Source organism: Manacus candei, unplaced genomic scaffold, assembly GCF_025592945.1.
Source record: "Manacus candei isolate 608988 ecotype Guabito, Panama unplaced genomic scaffold, ASM2559294v1 h1tg000069l, whole genome shotgun sequence".
Lineage (NCBI taxonomy): Eukaryota > Metazoa > Chordata > Aves > Passeriformes > Pipridae > Manacus > Manacus candei.
The window spans coordinates 1,623,396-1,643,475 of record NW_026138117.1 but is presented as its reverse complement, the minus strand read 5'-3'; positions in this window follow the sequence as shown (position 1 = coordinate 1,643,475).

The window sequence follows — 20,080 nt, the reverse complement described above, 5'->3', positions numbered from 1 at the left end:
AACTCAGGATATTTTATGTTTCTATATTCTATGTATGAAGCCCAAACCAGAAGGAATTATGAAAACTTGGTTGAAACCACAGTGCCCACTGGTTGTGCCTACTGCTTGTTTAAGTGATTTGCAAGTCATATCTGAATGAGATACTTTGCATGTGTAACATTCACCACCATTTTTGGTTTGGCTCTCCAAGAAGATCATCTTTAGACAGTCTACATTTATGTCCAGAAGTTTTTTTAATTTTATTAAATAGCAAATGGCAATAGCCTTTGCTGGCACTCTTGATGTGAATAATTTGAAAAGTACCTAACTACCTAATTTGTTAGACTTGAATCACTGGTCCAATTAGCAGGTACGCAGTCGCTCCAACAAAAATCATATTTGGGTGCTGTAACCATGGAAATTCAAAGTTAGAGATACTTGTGAAGAATTTATGGATTATTCTGTATTTCCAGATTTAGATTTCACTTCTGATGAATATTTTTTTTTCCATTAGAAATGCACTGTAATAGCATGGTGCAATCTCAAATGGCATTCTCAATTATAAAAATATGTACCCAGCACATTTTCCCAAGAGAATGTATGTCTGGTCCAACAACATGAATAAGTACTTCGGTAACATTATTAAAAATAATTTTATTTTTACAAATAATCATAAAATTTGAAAGGTCAGGAACCTGAAGTTTGTCTTCATATACAGCATTTGCAGTATCCACCAATAGCTGTTATTCTGATGTTATTTAAATAACAATGGCATGTCACTTTAGACCAACCAAGGTAATAATGAAGGTGATGTATGGGTCTGACAGACTTCAGAAGGCAAGTTCAAGCCAAACAGTTGAAGAGTTACCACTGCAAGCCTTGTGCTCCACTCTTCTGATGATATTTCCATCTTAAAGCAGGGTTATATCATCCTGTGAATCACTTCTCCAACCTTTATCTTTTTTGCCCCAGCTTGCTCATGTAACCTACTTTACACCCAAGATAATCATTAAGTGGATCTGATGGATTTTCAAATGCACACCCTAATCAGATATTAGAAAGAAATTCTTTCCTGTGAGGGTGGTGAGGCACTGGAACAGGTTGCCCAGAGAAGCTGTGGCTGCCCCATCCCTGGAATTGTTCAAGGCCAGGTTGGACAGGGCCTGGAGCAACCTGTCTAGTAGAAGGTGTCTGCCCATGGCAGGGAGCTTGGAACAAGATGATCTTTAAGGTCCCTTCCAACCCAAATTATTCTATGATGGCCCTGTCTTAGAGACACCAACATCCTCAGGATCTGCAGGGCAGACTTCTAGTGACATGGAAGGAACTTCAGTTCTCTGCTTTCACTGCAAGTCTGCCAAAATCTGTACACCTCTTTCTTACTTCCTCCAGAGAAATGGTTGGACATGAAAAATCTAGTTTCTGTGGTCAGACACAGTCACTCATTTACTTGTATACACTTCTAGGCATGTTCTAGGTCTATTCACTCTATTAGATTAAATCAAAAAGTAAATACATCAGAATGAAAGGTACACTAAAACTAAGGGGTCATATTTTCTAGTCTACTTCTTAGAACACCTTCAAACAATACAGAGTACTTTAAAATGTCTGCTTCTGGGCAGGAGACCACTCTTTTGTTGTAAATGTGGCAGAGTCATCACACTGGCTTCTACAAGAGGCAAGGCACTGTAAAGGTGCAGGATGCAGAGGAAAAGAAGGATGTCGATGCACATGGGAACTGTGTAAACCACAGAAGGCTGAAGAACATAGGGTTGGTGGCATGAATGGGACCTTCAACTCCATATAGTCAGTGCCAATCTATAGCACTGTCAGGCAGGCCTAAGGAGATGGGGAAGGACAGATACTAATTGAATAAAGTAAATATTTTCACAGCAATCTAAAGCAGAACAGGCAGAAGAAAGAGAAGTATCTTTGGACAATCTGGGCAGTACCATATTTCTCTTTATTTCACTTGTGACAATGGGTTCATAAGTATTGCTAAGATCAGTCTCAAAAATTGAGGCAATTGCATTCTCAAGTAACTAAATGCAAAACCTTAAAAGTCAATGAACAAATGGTAAGAACAACTTTTTTTTCATCAAAAAGAGCCAAAAATAAGCAAGTATATGTTTACTTAAAAATAGTATGTAGTCCTACCTGCAGGTCTTCTCAGTGTCAGCATGAAATCTTTACTAATTAGTAATTATTTTAAATGTGTGTGCTCTAGGGAATCCATTCTAGTTATAACAGCAGTGGAATGTGGGGCATTTTTTTCTCTCATTAGTGAATATCAATAACTGTTATGCATGCAAATGGGAAACAAAACCATCTCTGTAAGAGCAGTGTGTAGCTGTTCCCTGCAAGACAATGCCTGTTTTGTTTGTAATTCTTTTTTCAAGAGCCATTTGTGTCCCACTGAGTTTGGAAGCCTTTGTGTATTATTATCCACAAAATGCAAAATCTAGTCCACTCTGGGCTTAAAACAAGTCTCAAAGAATTCCCTGGCTTAATCCTGAGGGATGAAGGCTGTCTCAATGAAAGTGAGAAATTTCTACAATTAGCCTTTATTAATTTAATACTCTCTGAACTGTTGGCCAAAATTTCAGTTTTATACAATTAAAAGCTCATGATAAGGCCCATTACTTCTTTACTGTATTATTTGCAAAGAATGCCATCAGTTCAAATTGGTTCAAATATGTATTATTATGCCACACCGGTGCTTTCTGCAGGGGGAAAACAGGACAGTAAGGATATAAAGGATTTTCCTCCTTTTCCATATACACTAGTATTTCTAAATAGTCACAATAGTACTTCCTACTAGCCATTTTCATTACTGAACAAATAATATTTACCTTAGGAGAATAATAACCAAAACAAAGGAAGCAGCTTCCATGTTCAGAAAGCCAAGCCTCTTGCAGTCAGTATCCTAACTGTCTTTCCTCACACCTCTTCAGGACAATGAAAGATCCTCCATCTCTGTGCATGGCTTTCTGCTCCTTTCTCGATTTCAGTGGTAACAGCCCTGCTGCTTCTCTTCTATTCCTCTGATAGATCTTCCTTGCAACCTATATCCTTCACATTCATCCACACTTCCAAGGTGATTTCACTCCTACCTTTACTGGGTAGTAATGCAAGTTCTACTGTGGAAACTGTATTGCTCCTCCATTAAACAGAATTAGGTTAACCCCTTTCCCTCTTTTTTCACTCTGATTTTAAATGACGAATATTGCTTACACCCCAAATTTCAACAAGTTCTCCTGTGACAATTTTTTTTGCAAAAACAGTCTTGTGTGAATCACAGCATATTGTACAGCTGATACAGCTCAATTGCAGAGGTGGTGTTGGAAAAGCAATTCAAAGTACAGAGGAGTGAAAAAAAAAAGAAAAACCCATCACAATAAAGCCACAGTTTCCACAGGTAGCTAATTAGAATTCATTGTTAATTACATTCTGCATAGTTAATTATTTTTAATATTACAGTGAATCCTGTCCTTGTTCAAGCAGTAACATTTTCATCAACTTCATTAACTTCAGAAATTCAGCCTCATATATCACTTATTTTACTCACCCAATGCCAACCATGCTAGCTTTTAGTCTTTCAGAAAAACACAAGCCCAGAAACTTGCTTTCCAGGTTATGTCTTTCATTACAGAGAATAAAGGTTGTTTTGCTTCCCTTGGGCCAGGCCCAGTGTTTATATCTAGGGAGTCTCTTGCTTTACAGCCCAAACCAGTCTGATCTGATTTCATCTTACACCTCTGAACTCAGCAATAGTAATGAATTCTCTGTGCCTCTTCCTGTTATTTCTTTAAATTATCAATTCAAAATAATCACTTCATAAAATATTCAAGATGCATGTTGTTCTCTGACTGGCAAAGTAGCTTTGGAAATTCCAGCTTGAGTATGCCCACTAGACAGATCTTCATGAGCCTTTGTAAGTAAACACTACATAGGTATTCAGATATCCATTACAGACCTGTTGAAATTAAAAGCATTTGGCATACAGTAATGGATATGTCAGCAATTTAGATGGAAAATATATGTAATTTCATATATTAAAAAATAGGAACCTCCACATACTAGAAAATAGCAACTTCCATAGGCTCTCTATCATTTTCTAATTGAATACAATTCTTAACTTAAAGCCAAGCAGAAAATGCTTGCATTTAAAAGGCCTTTTCAATTACAGGAACATTCTGTATAAGATTAGCTCATAATACCATCTAAAGATATATTACAGTACTAAACTATATTCATAAAACTGTTCACCTACAAATATTAGATTTGCAAAATGATTGAGATGTAATTTAAAAATCCACCAAAACATCAAGGCAATTCTAAGGGTGGTAAAAATTGACATGTATTACACTGAAAATTGAAATATACCATCACTGTTACATTAACCTATTTATTTGGGACAGAATGATTCTGTATTATTCTATTACCATGCAAATAGATTATCAGTATTTGAATAGCAGTATTTAAATTTACAAATTAACCCTTCAATGGACAGTGCAACCTGCTTCACAATCACTTAAAATGAGGGAGGGGTGTTCAGCAGGCACTTTAAGCAGCAAGAACATTTCAAATTTTGAGTTTAAGCACATAAACAAGAATGTTGCATTTTTTTGATAAGTTAGTATGCAAAGCATAGGTCAAAATGGAAGTGATTCACCAAAATGAGAAAAAGCATTAAATTCATTAGATCTTAAAAATAAAAAATTCTCATGCCCTTTAGTTAGGGTAGGTGGATGCAGTAGGAGGAAACTTTACTAGATAGAGATGAGAACAGTATCCTTCAGCTAAGAATCAGAGCATAAGAAAAATCTCGTAATATATAAGAAGGAAGCATGATGCTAATTTTAATTCTTTCAAATTAAAACCTACTGAGTATTGAGTTTCTCCTAAAGCCTGAAAGGTGGCCAAAACCACTTTGGCTTTTTTACATTGCTTACTATATAGGGAAACCCTTTATGAATGTTGGTAGGAGCTTTTATTCATTTAAGCAGGAAAGGAAGCAGTACTTCTATAAAGGATTTGTTAACCTAGAGCCATATGGTATCCTTTCATACAAAAATGCTTCATGGGGAAAAAAACCCAAACTTACTTTAAAACTAAAAAAAAATTAGAACACGTTGAGCTTATGCCATGGTTTGTCCTGGCTGCAGGGTGTTGGGAGGGGCATTAGCAGCGGAATAGAAAGGTCAAGGGCAGGTTGATGAAAGCACAAGCCCAGGAAAAATGGCCCGGGTGGGGGGAGGAGGAAAGGGAATCAAGACAAATTGGTAGGTCTGTCATTTAATATTTTAAATGAATACTAGCCCAAAATATTATCAGGCTACTTGTCTAAATGAATCAGGCAACTGTTCACAGCTCCCTTTCCACAGAGGTGCAAAAACTGTTGTGGAGAATCCCTGCTGGGTTTCTCCAACGTGCCCATTTATAAAGGGATTTTTTTGCAGCTCTTCTGTCTTGCCAACTCCAACCCTATTTAATACAATTTCAAGAACTGTTTTATCATCAAGGGAGAATCGTGTGGTATTTCAGACATGATGATGTGTATTGCGCTCTTAAAGTTTGAGGAGGGGACACCAACAACATTAGTGATCTAAAATTAATGAGTTCAAACAGGAAGGAAAACAATTTACTGGGACAATGTGTGCTTTGGCTTGCTCCAGCACTAGATCTTCTTTTGATTTCGTGTTGTGTTGGCTGCAAGCAAAATAAACTGTTGCAACCAACAGCATTCACACCTGTTATCTTTTCCGCTTTCAGTACAAGAGTACTAACACCACTAAACACTGCAGAGGACTTGGACCCATCTTCTAATGCTTTCTTCAGAGCCATAGTTTTGCATCACCTCTCAATCAGATCACAGATGTGTCTCTATCCACATCATTTCAACATGCCAGTTATCATCATTTTTGAAAAATCAGACCTTCGGTATCCTTTTCACCATATTCATATTCTTTTGAAGAAAATCGGAGCCTGGGAAATTGCTGCTATTAATCTTCTCTTCCGTATGAATTTCAAATTACTGCTTTATTTGCAGACAGTGTAGAAGATTTTAACAAACATTTATGAAACCTTTGCTATAAGATTGACTCAGTACTCCTCTGTGATAGAAAGCTGTAATGTCTGTGCTATGATGGTAGGACTCCAGCTTTGTCACTAAGTTCAGGGTTCTTCTACAGGTTCCCCGCCTCTCACACAATGACCCGTAGTAATTGTGTGCACTTTTGGCTCTATATACACATGCATGTCAAAGCACCAAATACATATCTTCATTCCACCACCTGGAGAGTGATTTCTGCTTCTACTTCTTTTCCAGATGGACTCTAACTTTCAACATCATACATTTGAGACAATTATGATTTTTAGTTTTTAGTCTTTGTCACTCATATAATCAACCCTCTTAATTACTGATGGCATTTTAAGTTCTTTCCAGATGCTTGATTTTTCTCTTTTCTCTTTGATACTATTATTTATTAACATAGCCTCAAGAGAACCTGAGAAAATCAAAACTGGCTTTGAAGGTCATATACTACATTTGAAAGCAGAGCCAAAAGGTAAATCTAGTTTTACAGCCTGTCACACTTATAATGAAATAGTTCTGAGTCTGCCATTAATGATGTTTTATTGTTATATTAATGAACAATACTTTATAGGTAAAAGGATCCCTTTACTGTTACGAGTTACTCAAATTGTAAACAGCTTCCTTCCTGTTTTGAGGACAAACAGCTGAAATCCCATTTGAAATGTGCAGTTGTATTTACTTCTTGTCTGAGAAATACAATTGCAGATACAAAGTTTGATGTAGAGTAAATCAGATATAACTGATTGACAGTGGTATAAACTAGATGTAACTGGAGGTGTGTCACCAGGATTATATATATAAAATACAAAAATATCAGATATAATCCTCTAGAAACATACTATTTTTATTATAATCAGTGATCTTCAATTCTTCTCCCACTTATACTGTAGTAAAATATGGGTAGGATTGATTTTAGCTAGTATTATTCACTCGAAGTTAGTTATTTGGATTACTTCTAGTGTCAGTGACAAGGGATAGACACAAATGCAACTAGTTCTACCCCAAAGCAGGATGGAGGAATTGCACTCAGAAGTACATTGACCTCTCTACTGATTATACAAAAAAGAAAGACAGTGAAGTGAATTCTAAAGCAAGATAATAAGGCTGAAAAAATGGACACACACAGATGGTGCTGAGAGTAAAATCTTGTCTTGGCTCCTTCAATGATCTTTAAAAAAAATATGCAATACCTTTTTTTTTAATTAGAAGGAAGATCACAGGACTCCCACCTCATTTCTAAATTCAATTCTGATAATAAGTTAACTGCAGTCACCCCACTTATGTCAGTCCTGTTACATTACATTAGAGCTGGTTAGCAATTTATGTGTTGATGGTAAAATTCTCTGTTCAGAAAATGCTAGTTCAAAATTGTCACTACAGCTTCCCTGAAGTATCAGAATACTTTTGCAGCAGAGAATTATGCTGCCCAAGTTTAAACAAATTTATTAACCTTAGTCACCTCAACAAAAATATCACTACAAATGCAATGCATCTTGTCACATTAACTTGTCATTGTTGAATAATAAATAACAAGCTAGGATAATGTATTTCACATGTACATAAAAAAATTAGGAGAAGAGTTTAATTCCAAAATATAAGATGACAGTATATTTAACAAAAGAGTTACTGAATCCACTTGGGAACTTGCTAGGCAAAAAGCACATCCCTTAAGCCTATAGAACCATAGAATATCAAGATATTCCATGTTATTTTAAAGTTGGAATGGACCCATAATCAAATCCAACTCCCTTCTCGCAGGACTACCTAAAACTAAGCCATATGACTAAGAGCATTGTCGAGATACTTCCTGAACTCTGACAGGCTTGGTGCCATGACCACTTCCCTGGGGAACCAGGAGTTCCAGTAGACAACCAGCCTCTCTGTTGTAAACCTCTCTGTGAAGAACATTTTCTTAATGTCTAATCTAAACTTCCCCTGACAGTGCTTCATTCCATTTCCTTCTGTGCTGTCACTGGTCACCAGAGAGAGATCATCACCTGCCCGTCGGCTGCCCCCCCATCATCTCTTTTCTCAGACCTTCAAGCCAACACGAGTTTCACTAGGATATACCTTTTACCTAAGACTGTTCTACAGTGGGATTTTTCTCCAACACTCCAGCCCTGAGGAGAAACTCCAGGAACCTCTGTTTTACAAATTATTTTAGAACATTCTGACCTTTAACCCTGGCATGAAACCATGCTGGATTGAGGCATTAGAGCAGATTGTTCTCTGGAGTCTTCCTGCTTGCTTACTTCATTCAGTCTTTGAATACAAAGGAGGCTGCATTGTCTGCTTTCATTATTAATTATCTGGTTAATTAATAGTAATTTGCTTCTATCTCTCCTTTTGAGTAGCAGATATGGGAGTTATCCAGATCACAGTTCAAAAAAGTTCAAGGAGTTCCTCCACCATTTAATGCAGTGATGTCACAAGAATAAACACAGATTAGATGAGAAAAACTTGACTATCATAGGGTGAAGGCAAACTGAATTGGAAACAAAAGAGAGGAGATAAAAGGGCTTGCCCATGCAAATCTTACTGCATATCAATCAACTTGTGCCCTAATTTTTCGCTTTTTACCTATTGTCCAGAGTATTAGAGACAATGCTGAGGTAACATCCTCACCACTATGTCAATCCCTTGCCTATAAGTACAGTAAGGTAGGCGATGGTGCATGTACATGGTTTTATGTATTCTGGAAGATTTTTCACATACTCAGAAATTAGTGTAAGCTATAATTGTCTTCAAAGTTTTGCATAAACATATGTTACATCTGATTTTAGCACCTTTTGCTGTTCTGTGGAAGAGTTCCACACTGTCTTAGCTGCAAGTTGGCTCCCCTAACAGAGGCCAACGGAGGCAAAATTAGCCAATGCATTAACTCTTTATAAAATGAGCAACAAATGGACTTCCAACTACTTTACATAACTGTCATAAGTGGCTTCACGTATGATACTTTGAGTGCTCAAAACTACTTACAGACAGAAGTTTTGCATTTATACAAACAGCTATCATTTCAGTAGCTAACACAGCACTAATTCCTCTGCATGTAACAAAAGCTTGCTGACTGCTGACTCTAGTCAAGTGACATTTCACTAGCAATGAGGGCATCAATATAACTTTAATATTTCACTGTCTAATTCAAAAACTAAATCATTTTAGTCCCAGTTCTTTTACAGCTGCTTGGTAAATTGGATGCTATTAAATCTACATGGCAGTCTTGTTAGATTAGTTTAGCTGGAAAGGGCTGCTACTGGACTAAATTAAGTTAGAATTTGAACCTTAAAGCATTAATGACCATCAAATGGACAATAAAAACTAATTCTAGTATGTCTAAAATATTACTACAACAAAGTAAAGAATGATAATAATGGGAAAAGTACAAAACAAGTAACTCTACCAATGAAAATTACTTTGCATGTATTAATTCAGCTTTGCTGTTTAGCTTTTCAGAGTTTTGTTTCAGAACTGTGCTGGTGATACAGAGTAAATATGATTTTTGCACTCTAAGACATTTTTGCCTTTTATACAAATATTACATTAAAATTTAACTCTCAGCAGCATCCCATGTATTTCCTTGACACATCCACCCTGGACATGAGAAGAAATAACCAATGGTGTACAGTTAGTCTTCCTTAACAACCCAATTGGTAAAAAAAGAAACAATCAATTTTTTCAGTGATCGGTGCCTTTTGTAATGAAAGTATCCTGCAGAGCCATCTTTAGTACTTAACAGAATTCATCATCTAAGTTAAAGATTACAACTCTTGGGTCCTGATTTTCCTCAAGACTATTAGAAATCCATACAGACCTCACAGATTCTACTATTTTCATCACTTTAATGTATAGTAATTTGTTATGGACTTCAATAATAATATATCAACCAATTTTGCTTTATTTTTTTATTTCCCCTCTCTTCAAGTTGCAATTCTGAACTAATATTATATTCCCAGACTTCTCCAATGTGTTATGGACATTAATGTAAACATCTATTTTGAAACAGATTCAAAAGCCAATATATTACCAGAGAGCACCACAAGCCTAAGTAAAGTACAGAAAAGATTGTACAGAAGAGAAAGTGCTTAGATAAGATTTTATAGATTCTGCCTTCACAAGTCATATCATTCAAACTCTGCAAACATTTTCTGTCCTACTGTACTGCTATGTCATGGATAAGTCTGGAAAAATTTTATTTTTGCATCTTTTGATTAGAACCTCTCATAAATTACTTACTTTGCTAAAAATATTCACCAGGATTTACCGTATACTGCATCAGCAGATGAATGACCTCCAGAGTATTTTGTAAAAAAAAATTAAAATTTTCTGAGTTCCAGCAATCAAATGGCTGACATGGAGACCAATTCTGGACTACTAAAAGTTTTAAGCAAACCCTGTAATCTCAGTGTGTAAAAATATTACAAGAAAAATCTCAGATTATCTCAATGAACTTGAAAATCTCCTCTCCAGTTTTATAATAGGTTCATAGTAGTACAGGAACAAAGCCTGGGAGAAAAGCCAGAGATTTATGCAACCGTTGCATTTGAAACTGTACAACAATTAGGGTTAACAGTTTTGCATCTTTTGGAACTCATCCATTTTACAATGGTGACATTGTGGAGATCAAGGACAGGAGAGGGTGATTTTTATCCACCCTTTCTTCTGTAATTGGACAGAAGAAAGATTTTAGGAGCTGTGGCACTGGCTGTGTGCCTTACTGATAATCAGATTTTTATTGTCAGTACTCTATCCTTATATTTAGAGGTGGCATTACACTGCATCAGTTTTTTTAAAAAAATGCACTAAATAAATATACATTGCAAAAGACCTGTTAATTTCTAGGATACTTAGAGATATCTCATCATGATGAAACCAGGATATTTCCTCTATAATTACCAAAACATTCCTTAGCTTCAAGAAGGTAAGAGGTATGGTGACTAGAACCCCATTTAAGTGGTTAATTAAATGTCTTTTTTGTACAAGAGGTCTTCTGCCTCTCCATGCAAAAAGAGCAGCTGAAGTGTTCATCTTATGTATTTTTATTAGAAAATAAGTTTCCTGGAATTCAAGTACGGCCACTTTTGCCTCTCTATCCAAGGCATGTTTATACAATTTAAGGGATGCTGGACTAGCCTAAGCCCTGGCTCAGAGGCTGTATCACGTAATGCACCTGAGTCTGTCACGAGCAAATTCCCACTGGCCTGGAGTACAGCCAGTGGGGTGAATAAATGTCACCTGAGAGCAGCCTGGAAGACACACACTCTGGGGGCCTGAGTGTTCATTCACACCCTAGGAGAGGTTTGAGGGCCAGTGAGCTTCTCTGCAGCAGAGGACGAAGGGAGACACTTGCCAGCATTTCAGGGAAGCTGTGAAGTGGCCACAATGCTGGGAGTTGAGATGGAGTGACGCAGGTGCTTTAATCCATGAGAACAAAGCTACTGAAAACAGTGGAGCAGGAAGGAATAACATAAACTAAGAAATGGCAATGAACTAGAGGCCTTAGAACCGGAAAAGTTCTAAGCAGAAAAGCCTAACATTGCTGGTTCTAAAAGGATATGAATAAAATACTTTAGTGCAATTACGGATTAAAAGGAAACTGGCTGTAATTACTGTACTACCCACTTGCATAGGTGAACAACAAAAAGCTAGCCAGATACAAGAGTTCTTCTTCACTAAATGTTTTCTGATCAGCTTCCAGAGTGTTACATTATTACTTTCCACATCTTAAACAAATATAACTTCTACAAGTTGATCATGTAGACCTTAGACCCTAATTTCCAAATTATTACATCATCCAGTCTATTTTTTCAGTATAGCATAAGCTGTAAAAATCTGTGCTTTGATATGGCAGAGCAAAAAAGACTTATGGAAATAGGCAATGTAACAAGAACAGGATTTCAGTATGAGGTACTCTTTACAGCATACTGAAACAGGAAGTGCAGCTCATGTTAAACTTTTAACATGTTTTAAAAGAATGTTAAAAAGCTAGTGATGTAGAAAAGAGCTTGTAAATTATTCGAGAGATAAAAGAATATGTCTGAGAGGTGAACAACTTTAAGATCGTGCTTTACATCTCAACAGGCAATCAAAAGGTGATTTGATCAAAAGATGTAATCCCTTCCTCATGGCAAGGGGGCATTGATGTTCTTCAGTTCAATGGGAAAAGCATCAAGAATAAGTAGGTACTAGTTAGAAAGGGATGTATTTCTTTGATTTTGTTTAGCAGTGGTGATGACCTGCTGGAGCATATTCCCAAGAGAAGTAATGAAAGATCTGGTCCAACCATGATCTGCCCAGCAAAGGGAGAGAGTTGTGCCAACAGGTCAGGTAGAGGCAGTGACCTCACTGACAAAGGGTGCATTCCCATAGTAGGGTGAGTGTAACCAGGTTCATTCAACAGTCCTCTCTGAGGACCAGCTGGAATACAAGGGGGTTTAAATTCTGCTAAATTCCTGTATCCTTAACACAACAGTGTGTCATCTACCAGGTTCATTATCTTCGTGTTTGGAATAGTGCAGAGCCCCACTGGATCATGTCTATTCAGTGACACAATGACATCTATATTATTGTATGTTCATGATCTTGGTATCAGTTACACCCCAACTATTTTGTCTGTTATGTACTTGTCTAATGCTGTACAAAACTAATTTGCGGTCAAAACAAAGTCTAATGTCTTAAGAAAATTATGTCTATTAAATAGATACAATTACTCTTATCAAATTTGTCATCTCAGCAAAGATGAAGAACCAATTCTAAAGGAAGCTTTCCAAATCTCCTCCCATCAACCTCTTCTCTTTTAACTCTTTTGTCTTGTAATGCTATACCAGTTTTTCCCCTATTATTTTGCCTAGGATCAATGTCAGTCCAACAAACCTTGTTATCCAAAAAGGGTAGATGAGATGTCCTAAGGCCAGACCAACATTAATGCCCCATCTTTCTTTACTTTCCAAAGTATTCCCAGATGTATTTGTATAATCAGTGCAGAGATCATCTCAAATAACTCTGTGAGAAGTTACTTAGACCTGCTGAATCCGAAGTGCCCATGAAAAGTTGATTGTGAAGGCAGCCTAATTTCACATTCTTTGACTCCTGAAAGAGAAGAACAGGGATTTTAATGATAACATGAGGTCAGAGGAGCACTGGAAAGGGCAACAGCACAATGGGACACACACTGCTATTGGATGGAACTGCTCACACAGGCTCAACATAGTTAACAGACTGGAATTTAAGTGTTCAGCCCCAAAGTGCTGACCTTTATGAAGCCTGTAAGGCAATTGCTTCACATAATCATTATGCTCCTCTGTCTGCACCACTAACAGGCTGACACCATGGGGCTTGGGCACAAAGTCTTCAAAAGCTATAGGCAGAAGACTGCCAGAAAATGTGCTCCGTTTCCTACATACATTTTGAACTTATTATACAAAGATAAATAGTTTGTGTAGTATATAAAGAGATCTCAGGGTAGCTCATAAGAGTTTCTTCTTCTTTGTGCCAGAGAAGATGGAAATGGTGCTGCTGCACTAGCTCCTCATCCATGGCATAGCAGGAAAATACTTTACTTACTGGATAGATAGCCCCTATAGGGCTAACAGAATTATCCACACCTGTTGCCCAATAGGACTTTGATTTCAGCCTCAATCATAATAAAAAATAGGTTTAAATTTTTCTTCATAATATCAGAAGCTCAGACTATTTCCCCCACCTTCTGGATCTTTCCAGAATCCCTTTAACTTTATCAAAACACCCACACATTTATGCTTCAGACTGGTTTATTCCTTAATTTTTCTTTCAGCCTCTTTAAGCTGCATTTCTGGATCAAAGCCAGTATTAGCTGTCTCTCTAAGGAAATTAATTTAAGTCGCATCATATCCTGTCCTGCTGCTTTTATTTCTCTATCATGCTTTTGAAAAATATATATTTGTTTATGACTCTTTTGGGAGCTCAGTGCTCTCTGATTTTAAATCTAGCTATTGTTTATCTTACCCTGATCTTGTAACTGTAGCTGTTCCTGCAACAGCCTTTAAGAGTTAATCAAAAAAGAACAGCCATTTATAATTGCAAAATTCATGTTGAACATTATCCTAATGTTTGTTAGCCTCAGCCTAAAATCATGTTTTATATAGTTGAAGTATTCTTAATTACTGCCAAAATTATCTTGAGTCCCTGAACAGGTGAAGGGCTGGATCCACTTTTGGCATGAAAGGCAAAAAAATCAAAATCTTGCCTGCTGGTGCTCTGGTTATCTGGCTGTGTAAGATGACTCTAATAGTGGCAAACATTTGCCGCAAAACCACTCCGGAGCTGACTGGCCAACTTTTTTCCCAGAAGAAGCCTGAGAGAGGGAAGGTACCCAGTCCTCTGACTTGAGGAAGCTATTGTGCTTTATCCTCACCTTTCATGAAGGGGCAGAGCAGAGAGCAGCACATGGCCAGTGTTAATCTCAGCCAAGCCGCTGCTCTGGGCACCTCTCCTGCACAGTTCATGCTCCTTCACTCGATAGTTGTTACTGTTCTGCAGTGCATTTTCAGCTGCATCAGATATTACTCCTGCTTCATCACAGTAGAGATTGAGCCAAGAAATGTAATTAATATATAAGATACCACTGTGAGCAAGAAAACAAATGATTCAGTGCCTCTGTCAGCATTAGTCTTACTAAAATTGTTGGATGAGTTCATTTTTTACCTCCAGACCTCTCAGAGACAACCGGCTCCTTTTTCTAGTACAAAAAAAAAAAAAAAAAAAAAAAAAAAGAGAGATAATTATTCTAGTTGGAAAAAAAAATCAACTTCTGTTTGTACTTGAAATTTGAGATGGAAAAAGGGGGGAGGGGGGAAGGAATTATACAAATGGAAAGCATTTCTCCCTTTTTACCTACTGTTTTAGAGCCAACTAGGTCTCATTTCCATATCATCTACTCATACAATAATTTCACAGGAACTGTATTTTGGGGTGGAATAGGGAATAGGGAAAGGACTTTTGCCTGTGTTAATAGTAATTATCCTAAAGCTTTATTTTTCCAAGGGAGGAAGAGGCTATTAGAGACATGTGCTAACACCATCTACCAGTAAGAAGCTGCAAGTGCCGTAACTGGCTGCCCTTCTAGACACCATTGTTCTCCCACATTTTGCTCTCAGTGACTCACCTGCTTGTGCTGTTTTTAGCTTCTGCTATAGATAGCACTATCCACTCAAAGACACAACCGTTCTTCCCCAGCAGCATTCATTCACTTACTAAAAGCAAACCTCCTGCAAATCCTACTCCTCAATAGGCAAGTAAGTGCTCCAGAAGAAAATTCAACCATGGACAGCAGAATCCTTGAGCAGCAAGGGGATGATTAACTGTCATCTAACCCTGCCTGCCTTAAGCCTCTAGTCTCCTTCCTGCTGCCTGTGCTTTGCCCTTCAGGGAAGGGCCTGAAGGGAACCTGGACAAATGGAAATTCCCATTTGACACTTCCTTTCCTTAAAACTTTTCCCCTTAGGCACATAGGTTAATACTACAAGGAATCATATATATTTGATTCTGTCTCAGTGTTTGATGCATTACTTTTTTAAGCCTTAGCTTCATAACCACACAGATCTTCTGTAAAGCTTTCTTTAAGGCAGAAATAGCATAACATGAATTATACAGTTAAATCCTCAGTACAGGAATCTGAATCAAAAAAATAAGCCCCTCTAACTTTAACTTAGTGTTCCTTGGGTTGAGACGTCATTCAAAGTCACAAGAAAGTGAAAACAACTGTATGAAAAATTGCATAGCTGATTAATTTTTTTTAAGCACAGACTAGACCAGAAACATCTTGCACACTAGTGAGCACTTACACTCAATATCAAAAAGTACCACTTAAGAGAGACAGCCTACCCATCCTCTCCTTGAAACAGCAAAAGCCCCAAAGGCATCAGGCACTGTAAAGCCCTGAAGGTCTTTCAGTAGAGGAACAAGTAAGTCCTTTGTTCTCCTCCAGATCTTTTTCTTCACACAGATACAGCTAAAGGTTTATCCCACGTGAACTTCAACTATGTTTGCAATACTATAATTTCACCAGTGACAACTTACAGTGGAGCAATCCTGGAGTAAACGTACCAAACAGCTCCTGTGTGAATCTTGTGTGATCACCCAGCCTCAGATCTGCCAGGTGAACCACATTAAAAAGACTTGAAAACGTGTCCTTTGAACTGTGGGATCACCCCCACATCTCTGAAATCTAAAAGCATCTCACAGTCAAATTTTTTTCTAACCAAGTGCAGGGGGACCAGGGAAGAGTATATGGGAACTCACTTTCCCATGACCTCTGAAGCATGGTTATGGGACTACCTTTTGTGGAGACAGGCTCCCTGTTTCGACCAGAGTTTCTTGCCCCTCTCCATACTTCCTCCCCTCTTGTTGACTCCCTTTCTCCGCAGTTTGCCCATAAGTTCATTCTGCTGGTCCTTCCATAGGAACCATGGTCACTCCTGCCTCCCTGCCACAAGGACCAGCATGATTGAAACTCAGCAGCTGGGGAAGGGGTAAACAGGCAGCTTTTCTCCCTGCTGCCTACTGACATGACTTTCTCATAGGTATACAACATGCAATATCCCCACATTGAAGTACAGGCAAGTTAAAAATAATTCTGTCATGGGGATACTACTTCACACTCATTGTGGCGTTCTCCATTTTTGTAGTCACATAGCACAAAGTTAAAATACATCAAGATTTGTACGACAGTCAAAAATGTTTCAGACATCTTTTCCCTCTTTCACCATAAAGGAGGAGAAGAAACCTACACACTGGTGTAATCAGTCTATACAGGTACAATAAACCATGTAGTGCAAATACAGCTGCTGGCCTAAGGAAGCTATTCTGAAGTGGCTTTAAATTCAGTTTGTCAGGGTTTGGGGTCAGCTGTTGCCTTTATATGAGTTTTAAGTGAATTATCTCTCTGAAAGGAACATAAAGTGTTTCTTTGAGATATGCATATTTTTTGCATATATTCACAAGAGCTATCTGTGTATTTGAATTTTCAAATATCTTGACCTTGAGTGAGCCACAATTTATAAAAATTCAGATCTGTGCTAAGCAAGAAAGGGAAGGGAACCCAGAGAACCAAGGGTTGCAACCCTGAGCGCTGGAAGTATTTGGGTGACAATTTGCAACACATCACTTATTTTAAACAATAGATTTCCTTCACTAAGTGTATAGAAATTAATTTAAGGCATTAGAACAAGATGTTAAATATAGCACTGATGCTCTCTTCTTTAATAACCCTCTTTCCCTCTAAAATGATGGCCTACCATTCAAGAATTTAGCATAGTGCTGCTCTTCAGTGGAAGTTTAGGATTTATCAACCCATCCTCCCATTTCCCTTGTGAGAGAGCTCCACAGTGTGGGAGGAACATGCACAGTGAGCAACAAAAATAAAGGATGCTGAAAAGAGAAAGCATTACACAGAATTTACTCTGCTATTTCACCAATCAGTTTTTCATGGTAGGATTGTCAGACAAAAACTCTAATCTCTCTTTTTTTCCAAAGCGTATAGAGTTATTATAACAACATTGCTTTACCATAGTCTTCCCAAGCATGTTAAATGCAGCAGAGAAGTGGAGAGAGTCATCCCAGTTCAACCAGGTATTTAAATACATACCCAGCTAAGATGATGGTTAGTTTAGAAGTCTCAGATTCATAGCCATAGAGCAGCATACAGAAACAATTTGAAGCTAGTAAATGTTTTCATCTTGCTGAAGCGATGATTTATTTAGAAAGTGCACTAGAATTTTCTATGCTGTCATTTCATACCTATTTAGTTTCTTAATCCGTTTTAGACTTTAAAATCTAAACTGCATGCTTACCCCTATTATTTTTAAGAAAAGATAAAAAAGGAAGCACTATTAGTTACCTAAAATGGAGGTTATGAGAATCAGAATGCCATGACCTTTAAAAATGAAGTTGCTCAGTACCATACAATTTTTTTTGTATGCCATAATTGGGTGACATTTTGTTGTGCAAATTTTGTACCTGCCAAAAACTTTAATTAAAAAAAAAATAAACTCTTCCACCCTGGTAGTGACAGTGATCAGCCTATTCCTTGTAATAATTTTTTTCTCTTGAGGCCAAATAATGCAACCCCTGGGTGGTATGCAATTTTTAATGTCAGAATCACCCCCTCCCAGTGCTGACCTACACATTTTCTTTCTGGTTTTGAGTCTTGCTTCTTTGCAGTTGCCAATCTAATGACCTTTTTCCTGCTCACAGTATTTTCCTTCCTCTACCACTGACAGCCAGCCATTATCTTTTTCACTACCTTTTAGTCTTTTATGTTTATTCTCCATTGAAATTGAGAGCAAGTGATAACCCTCTCCCTCCTTCCTACTCTGACACTGCAGCTTGGGCCCATCTCCTTGTCCCTTCATAGCATGTTTAGGTGCTGAAAAACAGAAACTGAGGCAGCATCTTACAAATAAGATGAAGCTTTAACTGCAGAAAAAGTTTGTATGAGGAAGGTTTGCCTCTTAGGCTGCTTAAACCAGAAATTCAGTATAATATTATACTGAATTATACTGTGTTTTCTCCCAAAACTCTTAAAGGATGAGAGCTTTAAAACTATCCACAAATCAGTTGACTATCCCAGCTATTCAATTTAGCCTAGTACTATAGACGAGCAGCAATCTACACAGAGATGAAGACCCCATCCTTCCCACCCTTGCAATGGAGGGGTAGAGTTTCTACCAACACAGTGGCCTTTCTCACTCCTTCTTTCTGTGTGCATCCTGTCACTGGGATGAGGAGCGAAGTTGGGTGACACCTGCCTTTGTAGACTCCCTCTGTTGGGGATTAGCAAAGTAGGACATGGCAGAGGTCCTTCAGGGGTCCAAGTGCGTTCCTTTCTGGTGCAGCAACTGCCACTGTGAGCAGTGGTATCTGTTAAATGGGACCCTAGGCAGGCAGTAAAAATTAGCTGTATTTGACTAGTAAATTTCTGTATGCTTAGGTTTTGCACCAGGAGATGCCACTCCATGATGATATGAGTAAGAAAGTCACTCAGACTCTGGAAAGTGTCGTATAAAATCTAACTCTATAATAGAGAATGGTATAGATAATCTTATGCCCCTTTAGATGCTGGAAACTCCAAGTCATGCAGCATCAAATGGAACACTGATCCACACACAGCATACTGTGCAGCCCCTGTCCATGGAAAAGGTTACACCATTTTGATCATTCAAGTTACTATGGGATTTCTTGACAAGAAAATAACTCTATTCATCATTTCTACTGTCAAACAGAAAGAATGCTCACACGAGAACTTGTTACACTACTAGATAAGGACAAGGACAAACAGATGGTATAGTCACCAGTACCGAGTGGGAGCTGTTGCAGTGAGGTGGTTGAGATTGTCCAGCAGCCAAGGGGCCATGTGCCACATGGCACAAGCCTGAAGGCCAACCTGTACATGCAGCAAAGCACAGACCTGGTCCTGTTCAGATTCACTGTTACATGGATCACTAACTCCTTGCTCTACAATGGTCTACTGCTTAGTACCAGTACATCTTGGCCAACTCCAGCTGAAGGATTCAAGGAGCTGGGGGCAAAGGTGGCTCTAGGTGTAGGAGATGTGAAGGAAACCTGTTAGGTTACTGCTGTCTGCCTTTGCATGCTGACCACAGCTTCCTGCAGGCTTCAGAGGTCAGCCAGAAGCAGCAGGGGGAAACACAGGGGCAAGCCCCTGTGCGCAGCCTGGGAGCCAGTGGGCAAGCTGTTGGGGACAGAGAACCTGGGGGAACAGGCTCCATGGTACTCAGCTCCAGGCTCTGGAAGACCTGTGCTAACTGTCACGGAACAGCAGCAGCAGTAGCAGTAGCAGCAGCAGAGCTACTCTATAAGGGAAGGCAAGCTGAGGGTGACCACAGTGCAGGCAGTGACTTCACCAACAGGGTACAGTCCCTGAGCTGGGCAAGCAGGGCAGGGTGGTGACAAGCAAAGGCAATGTGACAAGTCAGGTCTGAGGTGAGTCTTGGAGATACAAACAACAGT